This window comes from Marmota monax, unplaced genomic scaffold (genome assembly GCF_021218885.2).
Source record: "Marmota monax isolate L192 unplaced genomic scaffold, Marmota_monax_Labrador192_F-V1.1 WCK01_AAM20220418_F8-fsc00192, whole genome shotgun sequence".
NCBI classification, from domain to species: domain Eukaryota; kingdom Metazoa; phylum Chordata; class Mammalia; order Rodentia; family Sciuridae; genus Marmota; species Marmota monax.
The window spans coordinates 1,590,727-1,612,607 of NW_026693786.1; the positions used below are offsets into that span (position 1 = coordinate 1,590,727).

The 21,881-nt window shown below is 36.2% G+C and overlaps 1 protein-coding gene across 1 annotated transcript in view; it reads right to left on the minus strand.

Annotated features, from left to right (window-relative positions):
* Window positions 1–2,303: 2,303 nt before the first annotated feature.
* The window catches only part of Zdhhc15 (zinc finger DHHC-type palmitoyltransferase 15), a 112,262-nt gene continuing 92,684 nt past the window's right edge, over window positions 2,304–21,881 (minus strand). Inside the window, exon 12 of the mRNA XM_046462121.2 lies at window positions 2,304–6,411. The gene's annotated coding sequence lies outside the window, so the exon portion shown is untranslated. The remainder of the gene's footprint in view (window positions 6,412–21,881) is intronic.

A 21,881-nucleotide genomic window follows, 5' to 3' on the forward strand; every position in this document is an offset into this window, starting at 1 on the left:
TTGAACCCAGTGCTTCACATCTTCTAGGCAAGCGCTCTATCACTGAGCTACAACTCCAGCTTCTCCCTCTTGATTTTTTACATCTTATAGAAACCTCAACTCTCAGAATCCAGTAGTCTGACATACATACATATAGTTTTTGTAACTCAAAAGCAATTTCAGGTTTGTATTTGTATTTGTTCCCTTGGAACCACATACTCTAATTGTCCAGGTGTGACTTAGATTGGTAAGAATAACTTAATGGCTTTTTTTTTTTTTACTAATTTATAACCTACATTCCTATTGTTCCAATAGTAAAACTTTTGTTTTCCCTGTACAGTGAACTGTTTTGTTTTCACTGAAAGTCTAGACATGCAAGAGCAAGACATATTAGAGCACTGTCAGGATAAGGGTTTGAGATTGTGCTCATTTGTAAAATTGATTTGAATACTTCATTTAAGGCTTATGAGGAAAAAGATTTTTCAAATATACTTTTTTTTTGGGGGGGGGTGGTGGTATTGGGGATTTAGCCCAGGACTTTGCACATGCCAGGCAAATGCTCTACAACTGAGCCATATACCCAGCCCCCAAATGTACTTTTTTTTATCATAAAATTTCCACCCCTCTAGAGTTGGTAGTCTAAACACTGAAATGTGCTACTGTGTGAGAATATTTTAATATTCGAAAAGAAACTGACTAGTTTTTCAATGTCACCGCATATGGTGAGAAAATTAGATTTGAAAAATTCTGTTTCTTATAACATGAAGAAAATGCTTGTCAATATGTTTACATGTTCCTGTATAAGGCTTTATACATATATCTTTTTAATATCTATAAAGTTTCTTTTTAAATGTCTATGCCTTGAATTTCCTTGGTAACTTTAACTCAAATAAGATTATTATACAAAGGTTTTTTTTTTCTTTTATGCCTTTTTTAAAATCTAGAAATTAGTTGTTCTTTGTTTCTAGTATGATAGGAATGTCTTTTTTACATTGTGTTTGTGATGCAAATTAAAGCTGTTTGTAGCTGATGCAGTAGAATATATTAAAAAGGATGTTCAACAGAGATATTTGAGATTTCTACCTAAGACAAAGTAAGCACTTTTTTTTTATAAGCTTAACTGGAATAAAAGATTTTCTTTTAGGTTTTGTGTTAAGCCTGACCTCTATGGGTTTGGTCTCTCTTAAGCGATTTAAGTTCTCCATTATTATTTTGTCAGATAGTCACAGATGACTTTTCTAAACTTTGGTTTTCAATATTTTGCATTTCTAATGACTTCTGCCTTCTTGGCTGGCTAATTGGGGGAATTTCTCCATTTTGTCTGTAAAGGACTTTTGTGCAAATAATACATCTTTTGCAGGAAACCTTATTTGGGGATTACTTACTGAGGGTATTTTCAAATATTTCTCTGAGAGTAATGTATGATTTAGAGGCAAGTGGGCCAGAATGTTCTTTTCTCAGGATCATTGTATGTTTTTTCAGGTGACATGCATTTACATAAATAGTAAACATAATTTTTGGTGTTATAAAAGCAAACCAGGAGCTAGGGCTATGGCTCAGAGGTAGCTCACATGCCTGGCATGTGTGAGGCACTGGGTTCGATTCTCAGCACCACATAAAAATAAATAAATTAATTAAATGAAGTTCTATCAACAATTGAAAATATATATAATATGTATTTATTAAAAAAAGCAAACCAGAGCCAGGCACAGTAGTGCACACCTGTAATCCCAGCAGCTTGGGAGGCTGAGACAGGAGGATTGTGAGTTCAAAGCCAGCCTCAGCAAAAGCGAGGCGATAAGCAATGCAGTAAGACCCTGTCTCTAAATAAAATACAAAATAGGGCTTGGGTTGTGGCTCAGTGGTCAAGTGCCCCTAAATTCAATCCCTTGTAGCACCCCCCCCCCAAAAAAAAGCAAACCAGAGTTCACATCACCCTTAGATACCAAACAACAACTCCTTCTTTTTCTTTTTACTTCTCAACAATGACAGAGTGAAAGACAAAAATGTGTGAGACTGTGCAGAGACTGAATATGATTAAATGTCATTAGACTGGTCAGCTTTCTATGTAAAAGCCATTGCTGTTAATTTTCCAACTCACATTCATGTGGGAACTAAGAGAGAAATACTGAACACATGGGACTGGGTGTTCAGAAGATGAGATGTTACAGAAGAGTCTATATACCACACATGCCAATCAGCCTGGGAGTGAATAATCTTCACTATACACCATGACATGAGATGTATACGCTTCCATTGGAGCAGTCTAAAACTTCAGGCTTTGCCAACGTTGTTTAACAAAACCATAACATAGAAAAGAAACAAAAATTTTATGCATATACTTTTAATAAGGACATAGGAGGATAAAGCTAGACAGCATTTGTCAGTATTTCTGCAGCAAGACACATGGTTTTAAGAATACTATATACAATCACTTTGAACAGATTGGTGGAAAAAAGGATTTGTAGCAAATTGGCAACTTGAGCTTAACTGCTGAGGTCCCCAGTGCCTTTCTTTTTCTGGTTCTCCAATACATTTCACATATTACCAAGACCCAGTCCCAGCTTTCCTGCTGTGTTCCTTTGCTGATTTAGCCAGCAGGGTGAAAGCAATTATTCCTTGAATGCATCTTATCTTATTGTTTTTTTCCTTTTAATGCCACTCCCTACTAAGAATCTATTTCCTGATATATTGAATCCATTGTATGTTTTAACTCATTCTGCTGATGGCTGTGTACCAGGCTGCTCCAAAGAACACATTTAATGATTTTGAACACTGTGCAGGACACAGCTCTAGCCCTTTTGGGGAAGTAAACAAGTCGTGGGTTTCATGCTATTAGGAGCCACCCATTCATTATTATATTACATAATAGTCACATGCAAAAGACTACAGTTTAATATGGCACATTGCAGCTATGGTTAAATTTGGATGTACCATGCCTCATCAACCATTTCCTACTGATTGGATGGAGCTCATGAATTTTCTGAGAACATGGGACTTGTGAAAGGGTCTGACAATCTTGTTAGATATTCTCTGTGCCTCTGCATAGAACTTGTCTTTTACACCAACTGAGTCTCAGCCACTGTGAAAGTGAGGTTTTAGAATGTATATATGAAATGTTCTTTACTTTCTGTGATTATTAGACATGTTTTTAGAAGTACAATCACTCTTTTAAGGTATTTGCTCCTGATGACCAGGCAGCCTGCTTTGGAAGGAGTGAGTGTGAGTGTGAGTGTGAGTGTGTGTGTGTGTGTGTGTGTACGTGTTTATGTAGATATGTATGATTGGAGATGAAAGAGAAACTCTTTGATACTGTCATATTCTTATGAATTGGGGCTTTGTTAAATTTCAGGTATACATTAAATTAATGTATAATCAATATTCTTAAAACATACCTGCTAGCATGTGCTTAAATCTCCATTAACCTCAATGTCTACACTTCATGTAATTTGGCATAAACATGGGGGAGCACATTATTTTCCCTGGCGAAGCAGCCCTGAAACTGGGCCTTATGGATGCCATAGGAGATTATGACACTGGCTGATGCCATGTCACATGGGGCCAATGGGGGAAAGAGGCACATAGTGCATTAGAAAATAGGAGTTATATAAATTGCTTACTTAAGATTTCGGACAAAGTGCAACTCTTCTGGAATGTACTTCTGTCCTAATTGCTCTAAGCTGTTCCATGGTGATTTCAGTGCTACGAAGCCAAATCACTCTGTGTATTGGACATGATGACTATGAGCACATCCATGTGCTTTTGGGAAGCATTTCATCTATTTTACATTTATTTTCCCCTATTGTGGAACAATAATTTACATTCTCTTTCCAAAGACATTGTTGAACAAATGGAAGAACATTAACAAAATTCTCTAAGCTATGCAATAAAAAATCAGCAATGAAAGTAAAGAAGAAAGAATGGAGCATCTTGGTTTGCTTAGAAATACTGTCATGGTTAAACTTTTCATTCCAGTCCTACAATTAAAGACATATAAGAGCACTAGGAAGTTAACATAGCACCTTTTGGCTGTAGGATCTTAACAATGTGTATCTTCATTTTGCAAATGGGGGAGAAGAGTACCAGAAATTGGAAAATGAGATCCCACAGAGGATATTGGGCAGGACTCCAAGGAAAGAAAGCAAAGGAGCAAGGTCAGCATGTGCTAATTATTAAACAAAAAACTGTCTTCTTGATCAATAATCAACCAGATATTTGACTAAGTACAGTAATCAATACCCTTATGATCTACAAATAGGGATAATATCAGAGTCTATGAACTAGTGGGATCAAGGTGCTAACATAGGAATAAGGTTTCTTTTTTTCTCAAGCCTTCAGGTAAAACCCTGAATCATTTGGCCTTCTGAAGACATTAAATAGTCAGTTTTGCATTATAGCTCCCCTGAGCTTTACCCTTCCAGAGGTTCCCTGTAGTTTACTGTCTTTTGTGACCTGATTTCTGTGAGAGCTGAGTGCTAATACAATCAATGCTTCAAAGAAGTTCTTGTTGCCTTTCCTGACTCTAAATCATAGAAAGTAGCTGCTCTGCCTAAACTCTTGGCAGAAGATGACAGACAGGAAAGGGGAAGATTGCTTTGAGGCCCACTGTACTCCATTTAATATTACATTTGTATAGGAATAGAAGGCAAACTTGTCCATCATAAAACCATGTGGATGGCCCAATAAGCTTTCAAGAGAAACCTAAGCAATAAAAGTGTTCTAGAAGAGCGGAAAGGGAAAAACCTTCCCATCTGAACATGTAAGATCTCATCATGAAATCTAGCGTGCATAGTCTTCTGGGCTGCTTCATAGCTTCTGAGTTTAAGAAACAGACCCTGGCCCCTGGCCCAAATAGATTTAATACTGCCTAGTATTCTCAAATGAAACACTGACCACAATCCATTTATTTTATGCTAAAAATCTCATTTTGGTCAAAATTACAGAGGGGGTCCAAATTAACAGGTTCTGTCATTGCTTTATGTAGCTGAATTGCTCACTGTCTCAGTTGCATTAGTGCCTCAACACTGATTTATTTGTAATAGGCAACTCTATTTTTTAACTGAAAAAGATTTCAGGGAGGATAATTTAGTGAACTTAACCATCCCACAAGGAGCTCAATTCCTTGATATCTGTAAGATGCCTCTAACTCCCACTGATCTCTATAAGAGTTGGGGCTTTTATTGTCAGCAGCTGGACACTAGAGTGCTGGTTGAAAAATGAAAAACATCAATACTCTTAGGTATTATTATTATAAAGAAGCAGCATTAGTGTCCATACTCATTGATTCAGGCACTAGGACTGAAAGAAAGGCTGATTATAAATAAATGGGGAAATGGATATAAACTATCTTAATGGCTGAGCTACCACTGAGGCTTTAAAAAAAGGGGATTGACATATTACTGTTCAGTTATCACTATCTGTACATTAACCCCTGCTGTGAAAATACAGATCTTTAGTTAATCCTCAGGCTAATGTCAGCTGTGAAACTTCACCCTTTGAACAGTATTGTAATTAAACCTGAAAATCACCCTAAAACCCTTTACAAAACCGATGGCCCATAACTTAGGCTGCTTATAATTTTTCTTTCATCATCACAGTACTTTATAAAAGCTAAAATAAAACTAGAGAACAGAGAAATGAATAAAAGTAATTGGAGAATTTTACCATAGCCTGACATTAACACTCTTTAAAACACTAATTCTTATGTTTCATAAAGTGGAAGTCTGATCTGATCTAATCTGATCTGATCTGATCTTTTCTATTAGCTGTGGTGCTTCCAGGAACCTCTGTGACAGAGAACAGGTTTTATATTATTGTTTGATTCTCAATTTGAGGACCTTGATCATAGTGTATTGAATCTCCCTCTCAAATTTGAGACATTTGATATATGGATGATTCAAAGCTCAGCAAATATTGAAATTGCTATTTAGGGAAAAGGCATGATTAATAAATCCTCAGGCTTTTTAAACCTTGAATTTTACAACTTTAGAGCAGAATTTTGTATAGATATGCTGCACATATACATGTTTATAAAGGCACATGCACCAAGCAGCCAATGTATGCTGATTGCCCCCAATACCAAAAAGACCCTTGTAGATATAACTAATAGTTTTTCTGGGGGAATTAAGGATTCCAAAGAAGGCATCTGAATTCCCTTTTACCTGACAAGATGAATGTAAAGATATATATCTTATATTTAGGCTTTCGTCAATTGGGAGAGGATAGGAAAGGAAGAAAAACTGGCTTGAAGTTATTGTTACCAACTGCAGAGCAGTCAGTAAATTAAATAATTTGTAAAGTCCTGAAACATCTGCACAGCAAGTATTTGATGGAATGCTTTCAAACTGTGAAGCTTTAAATCCAACATGGTGGCTTATTTTGAGAATGGTTCCCAATATTGAACTCTGTAAGCCTCATGAGAGATGGTGAGTCCTGGGAATAAAAAGAAGAAATTCATAGGTGAGCTGAACAACAGTAAAATTTCACATGGAAACACCCATTTAACAATAATATGTAACTGTTAAAATTATGTTTATGAAGAATATGGAATGTACTGGAAAATGTAAATTGAAAAGGATGAAATGCAAAATTAAATACATAAATTAGAGTTATTTAACCCCCAAATTGGATGTGGAATAAAAGTCTGAGAAAATTCACTAAATTGTAAGTGGTTGACTCATGGGTAACATATTTTTATATTCTCTACTGTCTACTTGGATTTTTTCATATTTTCTTTAGAAAATATGTAATAATTTGTTAATTCAAAATGCTTATTTTTGAAATCTACAAGGAAATAACATGAGCTTTGAAATTGAGCAGTTCCAAATTAGAATTCTAGCTTTCTCACTTGTTAAGTTGGTGACTCTAGATAAATTGTGTAAATGGACCTTAGTTTTCTCATCTGTAAAATTAACATAATAAAATCAGACTAAAGGAATAGAATATAGGATATCCTCAAGTAGCTATTTTTAGTATAAGTTTTCTGGAAAACAATTCAACCATATACACTGAGTCTTAAAAAGTTCATAACATAAATTTGCTTCTAGGATCCTATCTTACAGAAATGGTTATAAATGAGGGGAACAGATTTCTGTTCTGTCTTATCATAATACTGGAAAATTAAATAAAATAAAATAAATAAAAATTAAATAAAACCTCAATGTTGGACAGCAGAGAAATGGTTAAATAAAAATTGTTGCTTGATATAACTGAAAAATTACTTTTGGTGTAACTGAAAACAACAGAATTCAAAACAGAACACAATATGGTCTCAATGTTTAAAATATATCCATAGAGCCAGGGGTGGAAGTGCACCCCCACCAACTTGGAAGTCTAAAGCAAGAGGATCACAAGTTTGAGGCTAGCCTCAGCAACTTAGTGAGGCTCCAAGCAACTTTGTCTCAAAATTAAAAAAATAAAAGGACTGGGAATGTAAATCAGTAGTTAAGCAACCCCAGATTCAATCCCTCATATATAAATATCTCCATAGAAAATACTGGAAAGGATACAAAAAAATGTTAACAAGTTATCTTTAGGTGGTAGGGTTATACATGATTTTTTTCATAGTTTTTTTCTTTTTCAAGTATCCTTAATATACTTTTAGAATTAATTCAAGCATATTATTATTTTCTGGTTATAAAAGCAATACACTTCATCATAGAATACGTGGAAAATATAGAAAGAGAAAAAGAAGAATAGTGACCTCTAATCTTATAGACTGTTGCCCATCTTCTCTCCTCATCCATTAATCCAGTAAATGTTTACTGAATACTTACCCCATGCCAGGCATTTAGCTGATACTAAAATGTCAACAAGACATAATCATTGCCTTCAAGGAGTGTACAATTCATTGTGGACAGCAGATAGGCAAATAGACTATTACAACACAAAACAAAAGTCTCTTGTAACAGTATTATGATAGCATCCAGAAGGGATATATAGTTTAGTTGTGGGAGTTACTCAGTGATATCCTAAATAAGTGATGTGGAATGTGAAACCAGAGGATAAATATTATTTAGCCAGCTGAAGTAGAGCTGGGGTGGAAAATGTGGGAGTTGTCAAGAAAGAATCGCAGTCATGCAAAATAGTAGGGGCATGTTTGAGAGACTGAACAAAGTACAGTATGGTTTAAGCATATAGTTTGAGGATAGGACTGGTGGAGAGGAAACTTCAAGGTTGAGAATAATGAGAGATAAGCCTGGAGAGAGGAGTATGGGCTGGATCATGAAAGGAGTTGTAAACCATGTTAAAGAGTTCAGACTATTCAAAGACCAGTAAGAAAAGCTACTAAAAAGATTGTATTATAACTACAATGGTGAAAAGCTCAAAGAATGGACTAGAAGGGGACAAGACTGGAGACAGAGCAGTGAAGAGGCTATTGAAGTAATACAGGTGACATATGATCTAGCGGTCATGATAATTAAAATAGAGGAAAGTGCACAGCTTCCAGAAATATTTAGAAATTGTAATCAATGCACCTTGGTGATTAATCAGAGAAGGGATGAGGTGAAGCAGAGAGAACAAAAATGGGAAATTGATTTTTTGTTTTTGGAGGGAGTAAGGTTATTCAGATCTGGAGCTCAGGAGAGAGTTCTGGGCTGGAGATGCATATTCAGTAATCAGTATATATACAGTCTTTAGCCAAGAAATGACAAAAGGAATAAGTAGATTTATGTGATGGTCAGGAGAAAGCCTACAAAGTTCGGGACGACATTGTTTTAGGAGATTTCTGATGGTAGAGGGGAGGAAGGAGGGTATAAGAAGTTTGAGTGTAATGGGAGAGAAGGTTTTTTCTTTTTTTCTTTTTTTATGCAGTGCTGGGATCAAACCTAGGGCCTCTTTCTTGTCAGGCAAATGCTCTAGTACTGAGCTATACCACCCATCCTGATTTAATTTTTTAATTTTAAATTTTAAATGCAATAAAATTAACTTTTGTTTGGTCTACAATTCTGTGAACTTTTACACATGCATAGAATCTTGTAACTGTCATCACAGAATGCAGAGCCTCCCCTCACTCCTAACCCTGGCAACCACTGACGTGTTTTCTCTCCCTATATTTTTGCCTTTTCCAAAATGTCATATGAATGGAATCATGCAGTATTGTAGCCTTTTGAGACTGAGTTTTTTTTTCACTTAGCATAATGCATTTGAGATTCATCTATGTTGTTGTAAGCATTAATAGTTCATTCTTTTTTATTGCTGTGTAGTATAGTTTGTTTACCCACTCAAAAAGACTTGTTTTCCAGCTTTAGACTTTTGTGAGTATAGGTGCTATCAATATTCATATGCAAACTTTTCTGTAAATATACGGTTTCACTTCTTTAGGGGAAATATTTAGTAATAGGATTACTGAGTCATATAGTGTTTAATTTTACAAGAAACTGCCAAATTGATTTTCAGAATAACTTCACAATTTTGCATTCCCAATAGTAATGCATGAGATTGAATTTTTCTGCGTCCCTATTAGCATTGGTATTATTGCAATATTTAAATTTTTTTCTCATTCTGGTATGGGTGTAATAGAATTTTCTTATGGTTTTAATTTGCATTTCCTAATAGCCAATGATGTTGAGCATCTTTTCTTGTGCTTATTTGCCATTTGTATATCTTCTCTGATGAAATGTGCATTTAAACACTTTGTGCATTTTTATTATGTTGGATTTTCTTACTTATATATAATGAGTTTTAGAGCACTTAACATATTATGGATATAGTGTTTTTATCATATACGTCTTTTGCAAATATTTTCTTCCAGTTAATGACTTATATTTTTATTTCCTTACTAGTGTTTTTCATACAACAAATGTTTTTAATTTTGTTGAAGTCCAATTTGTAATTTTTTCCTTTTATTGTCATACCTAAATCCTTTTTGCCTAACTCAAAGTGAAGAAGATTTTCTCCCGTTTTCTTCTGAGAGTTTAGTTTTACACTTCTATTTAGGTTCATGATCCATTTTGCATTAATTTCTGTATATGTTGAGGTGTATTTTGTGTGAGGATGTCCAGTTTTTCCAATACCATCTTTTGAAATGATTGTATATTCTCAAATGAACTGACATTACACATTTGTGTAAAAACCAATTGACCTTCTTTATGTGGGTCTATTTCTGTATTTTATTCTGTTCCATTAGTTTATGGGCCTAAACTTTTGCCAATGTCACACTGTTTTGAGTCCTGTAGCTTTATAATATGTCTAAATTGAATAGTTTTGAGTTCTCTGGTTTTGTTTTTCTTTTTTTTAATTGATTTTTTTTTTAAAAAAAAATGACAGTGGAATGCACTACAATTCTTATTACACATATACAGCACAATTTTTTATATCTCTGGTTGGATATAAAGTATACAATTGACAAATTGACACCCATTTGTGTCTTCATACATGTATTTTGGATAATGATGTCTATCACATTCCTCCATCCTTGCTAATCCCCTGCCCCCTCCCTTTCCCTCCCATCCCTCTGCCCCATCTAGAATTTGTCTATTCCTCCCATGCTCCTCCTCCCTACCCCAGTATGAGTCAGCCTCCTTATATCAGAGAAAACATTTGACATTTGTTTTTTTTTTTTTGGATTAGCTAACTTCACTTTGCATTATCTTCTCCAACTGCATCCATTTACCTGCAAATGTCATGATTTTATTTTCTTTTATCGCTGAGTAAAATTCCAGTGTGTGTATATATGCCACATGTTTTTATCCAAACATCTACTGAAGGGCATCTAGGTTGGCTCCACAGTTGTTTTTCTTTTCTTTTTTTTTTTTTTTAACACAGTGTCATTTTTAATACCTTTATTTTGTTTATTTTTAAATTTATTTTTATGTGGTTCTGGGGATCAAACCCAGTGCCTCACATGTGCTAGGCAAGTGCTATATCACTGAGCCACAACCCTAGCCCTTGTTTTTCTTCTTTAGAATTGTTTTGACTATTCTAGTTCTTTTGCTTTTCCATATACATTTTAGAATAGGTTTGTCCATACTTATAAAAAACCTTGCTAGAATTTTAATTGGGATCTAATTAGATCTTCATGTCAATTTGGAGAGAATTAATCTCTCTTTTATTTTTGAGATGGAGTTTCACAATATTTTCTGGGCTACTGTCAAACTCATAGGTTCAAGCCATTCTCTGGCCTCAACCTTCCAAGTAGTTGGGACTACAGGTGTACACCTTTGTGCCCAACTAACAACTGAAAACTATTTGAGTCTTCTCGCTCATGAATATGGTATGTCTTTCCATTTATTTGGGTCTTCTTTGGTTTCTTTCATTAGTGTTTTGTAGATTTTAGCATGCAGATCCTATATAAGATTTGTTATATTTATGTCTAGTTATTTAACTTTTTTGGAGTACTGTGTTTTTAATCTTAGATTCACAGCTGTAAATTGCTAATATATAAAAACATAATAGATATTTGAGTGTTGGTCTTGTGTGCTGTAAATTTGCTAAGCTCACTTATTAGTTATAGTAGTTTTGTAGATTCTTTGAATTATCTACATATACAATCATGTCATCTGCAAACAAAGATATATAACTTCTTTCTTTCCAACTGGAATATCTTTTATTTCTTTAACTAGCATTATTGCATATGTTAGGACTTTCATTATAATACAGGAGAAGAATAATATGAAAGAATAGATGAAGCTATGGCTAATGGAGAACAGAAGTACCACCTGTGGTTATATAGTATTTAAATAATAAGTAGTTAAGAATTACCTAAGTAGGTAAATAACGAAGACTTATCAGGTCAGTTGAGGCTAGAGGCCACACATCTGTAATCTCAGTCATGATATTTGCAATCAGTAGCAATCAATATTTATAATGCATTTTTTGTGGTAGTTTTCAACAGCCTGGGTGTAGGAGTGGAGAAGAGAGACAGATGGATTGAATCTGGAATTTGGGTTTTTGCTGACTAGGGCAATGAATTTAGTGGCATAAGAATATTAGCAAGAGAATTTGAAATGCCTAGGCTTGATGAAGATGTAGGTAACTCATATCAAAATTTTGTCTTTACTTATATTTTTGGCATATTTCCTGTCAATGGTTTTCTATATATATAGATGTATTTTATATTTAAAAGTTTTAAATTAAAATGTAATTTTATAAAGTTTTCAAGGCACATTCCTGTTGGAACCTGTATTTTTTTTTTTTGTTGCCAAATATATTTCATCGTATGGGTATATCTCATTTTATTTATCTACTTATCAGTAGATGGACACTTGGGTTGTTTCTACTTTTTGAACAAAATGAATAATCTTATGAATATTTATATAAAAATTTCTGTGGATGTATGTTTTCATTTTTCTTGGTTATATATCTAGGAGGTTTTTTTTTGTGTGTGGTGCTGGGGATTGAACCCAGGGCCTTGTGCATGTGAGGCAAGCACTCTACCAATTGAGCTATATCCCTAGCCCTAGGAATAGAATTATTGGGTCATTTGGTAATTATATGTTTAACATCTCAAGGAACTGCCAAAATGTTTTCAAGAATGACTACACCATTTTACTTTCCCAGCAGCAATGTATCAGGGTTTTGACTTCTTCACATCCTCACCAAAATTGTTTTCATCTATCTTTTTCATTGTAACTACACCAAGTGGATGTTAATTGATATCTCATTGTGGTTTTAATTTCCGTTTCCCTAATGGCGAATGATGCTGAACATTTTTTCTTGTGTTTAGTGGTTGTTTGTTCATTTGTATATCTTCTTTGGCAAAATATCTGTTTAAGTTCTTTGTCCAGTTTAAAAATTGGGTTATTTTCCTTTAATTATTGAATTGTATGTGTTATTCATATGTTCTGCATTCAAGTCTCATCAGATATTTGACTTATGAATGTTTTCTCCCCAACACCACTTATTTTATGTTACTATTTATATGAAGTGTACAAAATAGGCAAATCCATAGTGATAGAAAGTAGACTAGCAACTGCTTAGGGGTGGGAATGGTGAGAATGGGGAGTGGCTGCTTATTTGTATGGGGATTCTTTTTGGGGTAAGAAATGTTCTAAAATTGATTTTTGTTATGGTGAATATACTAAAAGGAACTGAATTATAAATGTTCAAATTATATAGTATGAGAATTATATCTCAATAAAACTGACAAAAAATATCACTATTTATTTATTTATTTGGTACTGGGGATTGAACTCAGGCATGTTCTACCACTGAGCTACATTCCCAGTCCTTTTTGACTTCTTATTTTGAGACAGGGTCTTACAAGTTGCTGAGGCTGACCTCAAACTTGTGATTCTCTTGCCTTGGTCTCCCAAGTTGCTGGGATGACATGAATGTACCACCTAGGCCTGGGTAAAATTATACTTTTGAATTTGGGGTTGGGGTGGAGTTCGTGGTAGCATGTGCAAGATCCTGGGTTCAATTTGTAACACCATGTAAAAATGAAATTAAGCTGCATTCACACAGCTTTTTCATAGTCTTATTAATTATTCTTTAAATAATTATTTTAATAGTCACACAATTTTTCTTCAGAATGATGTACCAATATATTTCACCATTCCTCTATTGCTAGATACTTAGTTTTGCTTCAAAATTTCTACCATTATAATAAATTGATGATAAATAATTGTGCAGAGCTCAGATTATTTCATTAAAATACATTCCTAAAATGAATTAGACGAATTATGCTCTGTGAATGTATAAATATAGCACAGTGAATTCCACTTTTATGTATATCTATAAAGCACCAATTAAAACAAATAGATAAATAAATAGAAGGAAGACCATTAGCAGAGGAAGGGGAATTGGGGGAGGGAGGAGGTGTTGGAAAAAGGAGGCACCTGGGACTTAAATGGAGCAAATTAAATTTCACACATGTGAGCTAGAGAACAGGCCCAGTGGCCTGCTGAGGGGCAGAGCCGCCCCCCACCCCCCGCGCCTGCCAGGTAGGCGGAACTGTGACCACCAACAGAAAAGGCCCAGTGGCCCGCGGAGGGGCAGAGCTGCCAACCACTCCTGCAAGGTAGGCGGGCCTGGGACCCACCGGCAGAAGAGGAGCAGCGGCCTGCTGAGAGGCAGAGCCGCCCCCTCCCCCCGCGGCAAGGTAGACGGAACTGTGACCACCCACAGAACAGGCCCAGCAGCCTGCTGAGGGGCAGAGCCGCCCCCCACCCCCCGCGCCTGCCAGGTAGGCGGAACTGTGACCACCGACAGAAAAGGCCCAGTTGCCCGCGGAGGGGCAGAGCTTCCAATCACTCCTGCAGGTAGGCGGGCCTGCGACCCACCGGCAGAACAGGAGAGCGGCCTGCTGAGAGGCAGAGCCGCCCCCTCCCCCTGCGCCGGCAAGGTAGACGGAACTGTGACCACCCACAGAACAGGCCCAGCGGCCTGCTGAGGGGCAGAGCCGCCCCCCACCCCCCGCGCCTGCCAGGTAGGAGGAACTGTGACCACCGACAGAAAAGACCCAGTGGCCTGCGGAGGGGCAGAGCTGCCAACCACTCCTGCAAGGTAGGCGGTCCTGCGACCCACCGGCAGAACAGGCGCAGTGGCCTGCTGAGAGGCAGAGCCGCCCCCTCCCCCCGCGCCTGCAAGGTAGACGGAACTGTGACCACCAACAGAACAGGCCAGACCTGCAACCGACAGACAGAAGAGGCCCAGTGGCCTGAGGAAGGGTAGAGCCGCCACCCCCCCCTCTCCTGCAAGGTAGGCAGAACTGCGACCACCAACAGAACAAGCCTAGCGGCCCGCAGAGGGACAGAGCCGCCGCCCGCGCCTGCAAGGTAGGTGGACCTGCTACCGACCAGCAGAGCAGGCCCAGCGGCCTGCCGACGTGGTAGGCACATTGCCCCAATTGGAGGAGGGGCAGAACCGCCGCCCGCACCTGCGAGGGAGACTTTGCAACTATACAAGACCAATATAAATATATAGGGGGAAAATTCAATAGCACAACAGTTTCACCAAGTAGAAAGGAACGCGAACAGTATGAAGAGACAAGGAAAGAAAGGACCACAAGCAATGCAGGTCAACTCAACATTAGAAGAGGTAATAGCTGCAGCAGATGGAATGTCAGATAAAGAATTCAGGATATACATGCTTCAGGTGATCTGGAGTCTCAAGGAAGACATCAGACAGCAAAATCAGACAATGAAAGATCACTTCAACAATGAATTACATAAACAAATCCAAGAAGCAAAAGATCAACTATACAGGGAGATAGAGGTTATAAAAAACAAACAAACAGAAATCCTAGAAATGCAGGAAGCAATAAACCAACTTAAAAACTCAATTGAGAATACTACCAGCAGAGTAGAACACTTAGAAGATAGAACATCAGACAATGAAGATAAAGTATTTCAACTTGAAAAGAACATAGACAGCTCAGCAAGACTGTTAAGAAACCATGAGCAGAACATCCAAGAAATATGGGATAACATCAAGAGACCAAATTTAAGAGTCATTGGGATACAGGAAGGGACAGAGTTTCAAACCAAAGGAATGAGCAATCTATTCAATGAAATAATACGAGAAAACTTCCCAGACTTGAAGAATGAGACAGAATCCCAAATCCTAGAAGCCTACAGGACGCCGAATGTGCAAAATCATAAGAGACCCACACCTAGACACATTATAATGAAGATGCCCAACATACAGAATAAGGAGAGAATTTTAAAAGCTACAAGAGAAAGGAAGCAGATTACATTTAGGGGTAAGCCAATCAGGATAACAGCTGATCTTTCAACACAGACTCTGAAAGCTAGAAGATCCTGGAATAACATATTTCAAACACTGAAAGAAAATGGGTTCCAACCAAGAATTGTGTTTCCAGTGAAATTAAGCTTCAGGATGGAAGATGAAATTAAAACCTTCCACGATAAACAAAAGTTAAAAGAATTCGCAGCTAGAAAACCATCACTTCAAAACATCCTCGGCAAAACATTAGAGGAAGAGGAAATGGAAAATAACAATGAAAACCAACAGTGGGAGGTAGGACAGTAAAGGGGGGGAAAATAATCAAAGAGGAAAACAATCCATGTTTAGTACATAAATAAACAAATATGGCTGGAAGAACAACCCATATCTCAATAATAACCCTAAATGTTAATGGCTTAAACTCACGAATTAAGAGACACAGGCTAGTAGAATGGATCACAAAACAAGACCCAACAATATGCTGCCTACAGGAGACGCATTTGATAGGAAAAGACATACATAGGCTGAAGGTGAAAGGTTGGGAAAAATCATATCACTCATATGGACTTCGGAAACAAGCAGGTGTGTCCATACTCATATCAAATAAAATAGATTTCAAGCCAAAGTTAATCAAAAGGGATAAAGAGGGACACTACATACTGCTCAAGGGAACCATACACCAACAAGACATAACAATCATAAATATATATGCCCCAAACAATGGTGCAGCTATGTTCATCAAACAAACTCTTCTCAAGTTCAAGAGTCTAATAGACCACCATACAATAATCATGGGAGACTTCAACACACCTCTCTCACCACTGGACAGATCTTCCAAACAAAAGTTGAAAAAGGAAACTTTAGAACTTAATAACACAATTAATAACCTAGACTTAATTGACATATATAGAATATACTACCCAACATCAAGCAGTTACACTTTTTTCTCAGCAGCACATGGATCCTTCTCAAAAATAGATCACATATTATGTCACAGGGCAACTCTTAGACAATATAAAGGAGTAGAGATAATACCATGCATCTTATCTGATCATAATGGAATGAAACTGAAAATCAACGATAAAAGAAGGAAGGAAAAAGCATACATCACTTGGAGAATGAACAATAGGTTACTGAATGATCAATGGGTTATAGAAGACATCAAGGAGGAAATTAAAAAATTCTTAGAGATAAATGAAAACACAGACACAACATATCGGAATCTATGGGACACATTGAAAGCAGTTCTAAGAGGAAAATTCATTGCGTGGAGTTCATTCCTTAAAAAAAGAAAAAACCAACAAATAAATGATCTCATACTTCATCTCAAAATCCTAGAAAAAGAAGAGCAAAACAACAGCAAAAGAAGTAGAAGGCAAGAAATAATTAAAATCAGAGCTGAAATTAATGAAATTGAAACAAAAGAAACAATTGAAAAATTGACAAAACTAAAAGTTGGTTCTTTGAAAAAAAAAAACAAAATTGACAGACCCTTAGCCATGCTAGCAAAGAGAAGAAGAGAGAGAACTCAAATTACTAGCATACGGGATGAAAAAGGCAATATCACAACAGACACTTCAGAAATACAGAAGATAATCAAAAATTATTTTGAATCCTTATACTCCAATACATTAGAAGATAGTGAAGGCATAGATAAATTTCTTAAGTCATATGATCTGCCCAGATTGAGTCAGGAGGATATAGACAACCTAAACAGACCAATATCAATTGAGGAAATAGAAGAAACCATCAAAAGATTACCAACTAAGAAAAGCCCAGGACCGGATGGGTATACAGCAGAGTTTTACAAAACCTTTAAAGAGGAACTAATACCAATACTTTTCAAGCTACTTCAGGAAATAGAAAAAGAGGGAGAACTTCCAAATTCATTCTACGAGGCCAACATCACCCTGATACCTAAACCAGACAAAGACACTTCAAAGAAAGAAAACTACAGACCACTATCTCTAATGAACCTAGATGCAAAAATCCTCAATAAAATTCTGGCGAATCGGATACAAAAACATATCAAAAAAATTGTGCACCATGATCAAGTAGGATTCATCCCTGGGATGCAAGGCTGGTTCAATATACGGAAATCAATAAATGTTATTCACCACATCAATAGACTTAAAAATAAGAATCATATGATCATCTCGATAGATGCGGAAAAAGCATTCGACAAAGTACAGCATCCCTTTATGTTCAAAACTCTAGAAAAACTAGGGATAACAGGAACATACCTCAATATTGTAAAAGCAGTCTATGCTAAGCCTCAGGCTAGCATCATTCTGAATGGAGAAAAATTGAAGGCATTCCCTCTAAAATCTGGAACAAGACAGGGATGCCCTCTCTCTCCACTTCTCTTCAACATAGTTCTCGAAACACTGGCCAGAGCAATTAGACAGACGAAAGAAATTAAAGGCATAAAAATAGGAAAAGAAGAACTTAAATTATCACTATTTGCAGATGACATGATTCTATACCTAGCAGACCAAAAGGGTCTACAAAGAAACTATTAGAGCTAATAAATGAATTCAGCAAAGTGGCAGGATATAAAATCAACACGCATAAATCAAAGGCATTCCTGTATATCAGCGACAAATCCTCTGAAATGGAAATGAGGACAACCACTCCATTCAAAATATCTTCAAAAAAAATAAAATACTTGGGAATCAACCTAACAAAAGAGGTGAAAGACTTATACAATGAAAACTACAGAACCCTAAAGAGAGAAATAGAAGAAGATCTTAGAAGATGGAAAAATATACCCTGTTCATGGATAGGCAGAACTAACATCATCAAAATGGCGATATTACCAAAAGTTCTCTATAGGTTTAATGCAATGCCAATCAAAATCCCAACGGCATTTCTTGTAGAAATAGAGAAAGCAATCATGAAATTCATATGGAAAAATAAACGACCCAGAATAGCAAAAACAATGCTAAGCAGGAAGTGTGAATCAGGCGGTATAGCGATACCAGACTTCAAACTATACTACAGAGCAATAGTAACAAAAACAGCATGGTACTGGTACCAAAACAGGCGGGTGGACCAATGGTACAGAATAGAGGACACAGAAACCAATCCACAAAACTACAACTATCTTATATTTGATAAAGGGGCTAAAAGCATGCAATGGAGGAAGGATAGCATCTTCAACAAATGGTGCTGGGAAAACTGGAAATCCATATGCAACAAAATGAAACTGAATCCCTTTCTCTCGCCATGCACAAAAGTTAATTCAAAATGGATCAAGGAGCTTGATATCAAATCAGAGACACGCCGTCTGATAGAAGAAAAAGTTGGCTACGATCTACATACTGTGGGGTTGGGCTCCAAATTCCTCAATAGGACACCCATAGCACAAAAGTTAATAACTAGAATCAACAATTGGGACTTACTCAAACTAAAAAGTTTTTTCTCAGCAAAAGAAACAATAAGAGAGGTAAATAGAGAGCCTACATCCTGGGAACAAATCTTTACTCCTCACACTTCAGATAGAGCCCTAATATCCAGAGTATACAAAGAACTCAAAAAATTAGACAATAAGAGAACAAACAACCCAATCAACAAATGGGCCAAGGACTTGAACAGACACTTCTCAGAGGAGGACATACAATCAATCAACAAGTACATGAAAAAATGCTCACCATCTCTAGCAGTCAGAGGAATGCAAATCAAAACCACCCTAAGATACCATCTCACTCCAGTAAGATTGGCAGCCATTATGAAGTCAAACAACAACAAGTGCTGGCGAGTATGTGGGGAAAAGGGTACACTTGTACATTGCTGGTGGGACTGCAAATTGGTGCAGCCAATTTGGAAAGCAGTATGGAGATTTCTTGGAAAGCTGGGAATGGAGCCACCATTTGACCCAGCTATTCCCCTTCTCGGTCTATTCCCTAAAGACCTAAAAAGAGCATGCTACAGGGACACTGCTACATCGATGTTCATAGTAGCACAATTCACAATAGCAAGACTGTGGAACCAACCTAGATGCCCTTCAATAGATGAATGGATAAAAAAAATGTGGCATTTATACACAATGGAGTATTACTCTGCATTAAAAAATGACAAAATCATAGAATTTACAGGGAAATGGATGGCATTAGAGCAGATTATTGTAAGTGAAGCTAGCCAATCCCTAAAAAACAAATGCCAAATGTCTTCTTTGATATAAGGAGAGTAACTAAGAACAGAGTAGGGTCGAAGAGCATGAGAAGAAGATTAACATTAAACAGGGATGAGAGGTGGGAGGGAAAGGGAGAGAGAAGGGAAATTGCATGGAAATGGAAGGAGACCCTCAGAGTTATACAAAAGTACATACAAGAGGAAGTGAGGGGAAAGGGAAAAATAATACAAGGGGGACAAATGAATGTCAGTAGAGGGGGCAGAGAGAGAAGAGGGGAGGGGAGGGGAGGGGGGATAGTAGAGGATAGGAAAGGCAGCAGAACACAACAGACACTAGTATGGCAATATGTAAATCAATGGATGTGTAACTGATGTGATTCTGCAATCTATATATGGGGTAAAAATGGAAGCTCATAACCCACTTGAATCAAAGTGTGAAATATGATATATCAGGAACTATGTAATGTTTTGAACAACCAACAATAAAAAATTAAAAAAAAATAAATTTCACACATGTATGATTATGCCAAAATGAACTCAACTATTATGTATAACTAGAATGCACAAATAAAAGCATAAAATACATTCCTAAAATGGAATTAGTTACTAGATAAAATTGTAAGAACAATTTAAGGCTTTTATACATGTCACCAAATTACTCTAAAAAAATGATCTATGTATTTAAACTTACATCAGCAGTGTAAAATAACATCTATTTCAACATGTCTTTGCCAATACTAGGTACCACAATTTGTAAGTACTGGCTGATTTAATAGACAAAAATTGCTATTTTACGTTATTTTAATTTGTATTCTTTTATGGTGAAGTTGAACAATTTTCACTCATCTTCATTTTAATTCATATGTTACTGATTTTTCATATGTTTTGTCCATTTTCTAACATTGCTTACTGATTTACAAGAGCTTTCTAATTTATGGATGTTTAATTTTGTGCACTGTATATTCTGCAAATGTTTTTATGAGTTTGCCTTTTCATTTTGAAAAAAAATCATCTAGAATCAGTGCATTTTTTGTGTAAAAATATGGCAATAATTTCTTTTTATACACAAAAATTTGAGACAAAATGAAAATAAAGTCAGCGTTTGTTAACTCTAAATGGCAAGCACATATGTAAATCATCATTCTATCCTTCATTCTTTAACTAAAATATGTTTCAAAATAAAATAAAGGAAAATATATAGACATTTAATAATTTGAACATATATAACTATTCACCTGTTCTGTTCATAGACATTAAAGTTGTTTTAGTTTGGAGTTTTTATAAATATCACTGTAATAATTATTTATATATTTTGTTTTTATTTTTATTATAATAATTATTATTATTTGTGGTGCTGGGGATTGAACCTATGGCCTTGCACATGCAAGGCAAGCACTCTACTAACTGAGCTATACACTTCCAGTCCAACATTTAAAAAAAAATTCTCCATTTCTTGATAAGTTTTAAAATGCTCCAATTCTTCCCTCCGGTGTGCCCAAACACTCTTTTTTTATTATCAGAACATAACTTTGTGTTTTTTTCTATAAACTAATTGGTTCAGTTAATTGGACAAATTGCCATGGAAAAGGTATGAAACATATAAAAATATATTTCATAGTTCAATATTCACTGAAGGTGTTCTGAAAACACGTGTTATATAGTAATATGAGTTTGGGAAACAATTTGTTCCACTTTGGGGGACTCACAATGTTCTGTAGCATGTTAAAAGTCCTGACAAATACTGCAATAAAGAAAAATGTCCATGATTTGCACAAAGGGAAGGATCCAACAGTCAAATTAGTTCAAGTGAATATTACAACCTCCTGTTGGTGAGTCACAAAATTCAGTAGCATATTGAAAGCTTTAAGAATTCCTACAAGAAAGACAACTCTCTCTCGGGCTGGGGTTGTGGCTCAGCGGTAGAGCGCTTTCCTAGCACTGCGATGCCCTGGGTTCGATCCTCAGCACCACATAAAAATAAATAAATAAATAAAGGTATTTGTGTACATCTACAACTGAAAAAAAATAAAATATTAAAAAGACAACTCTCTAACCCTTATGTAGGGTTTTGTAGAATACCTTGATAACATACAAAAATCAGAAAAGAAGAGAGATGAGCACCATAGATAACTGAAATC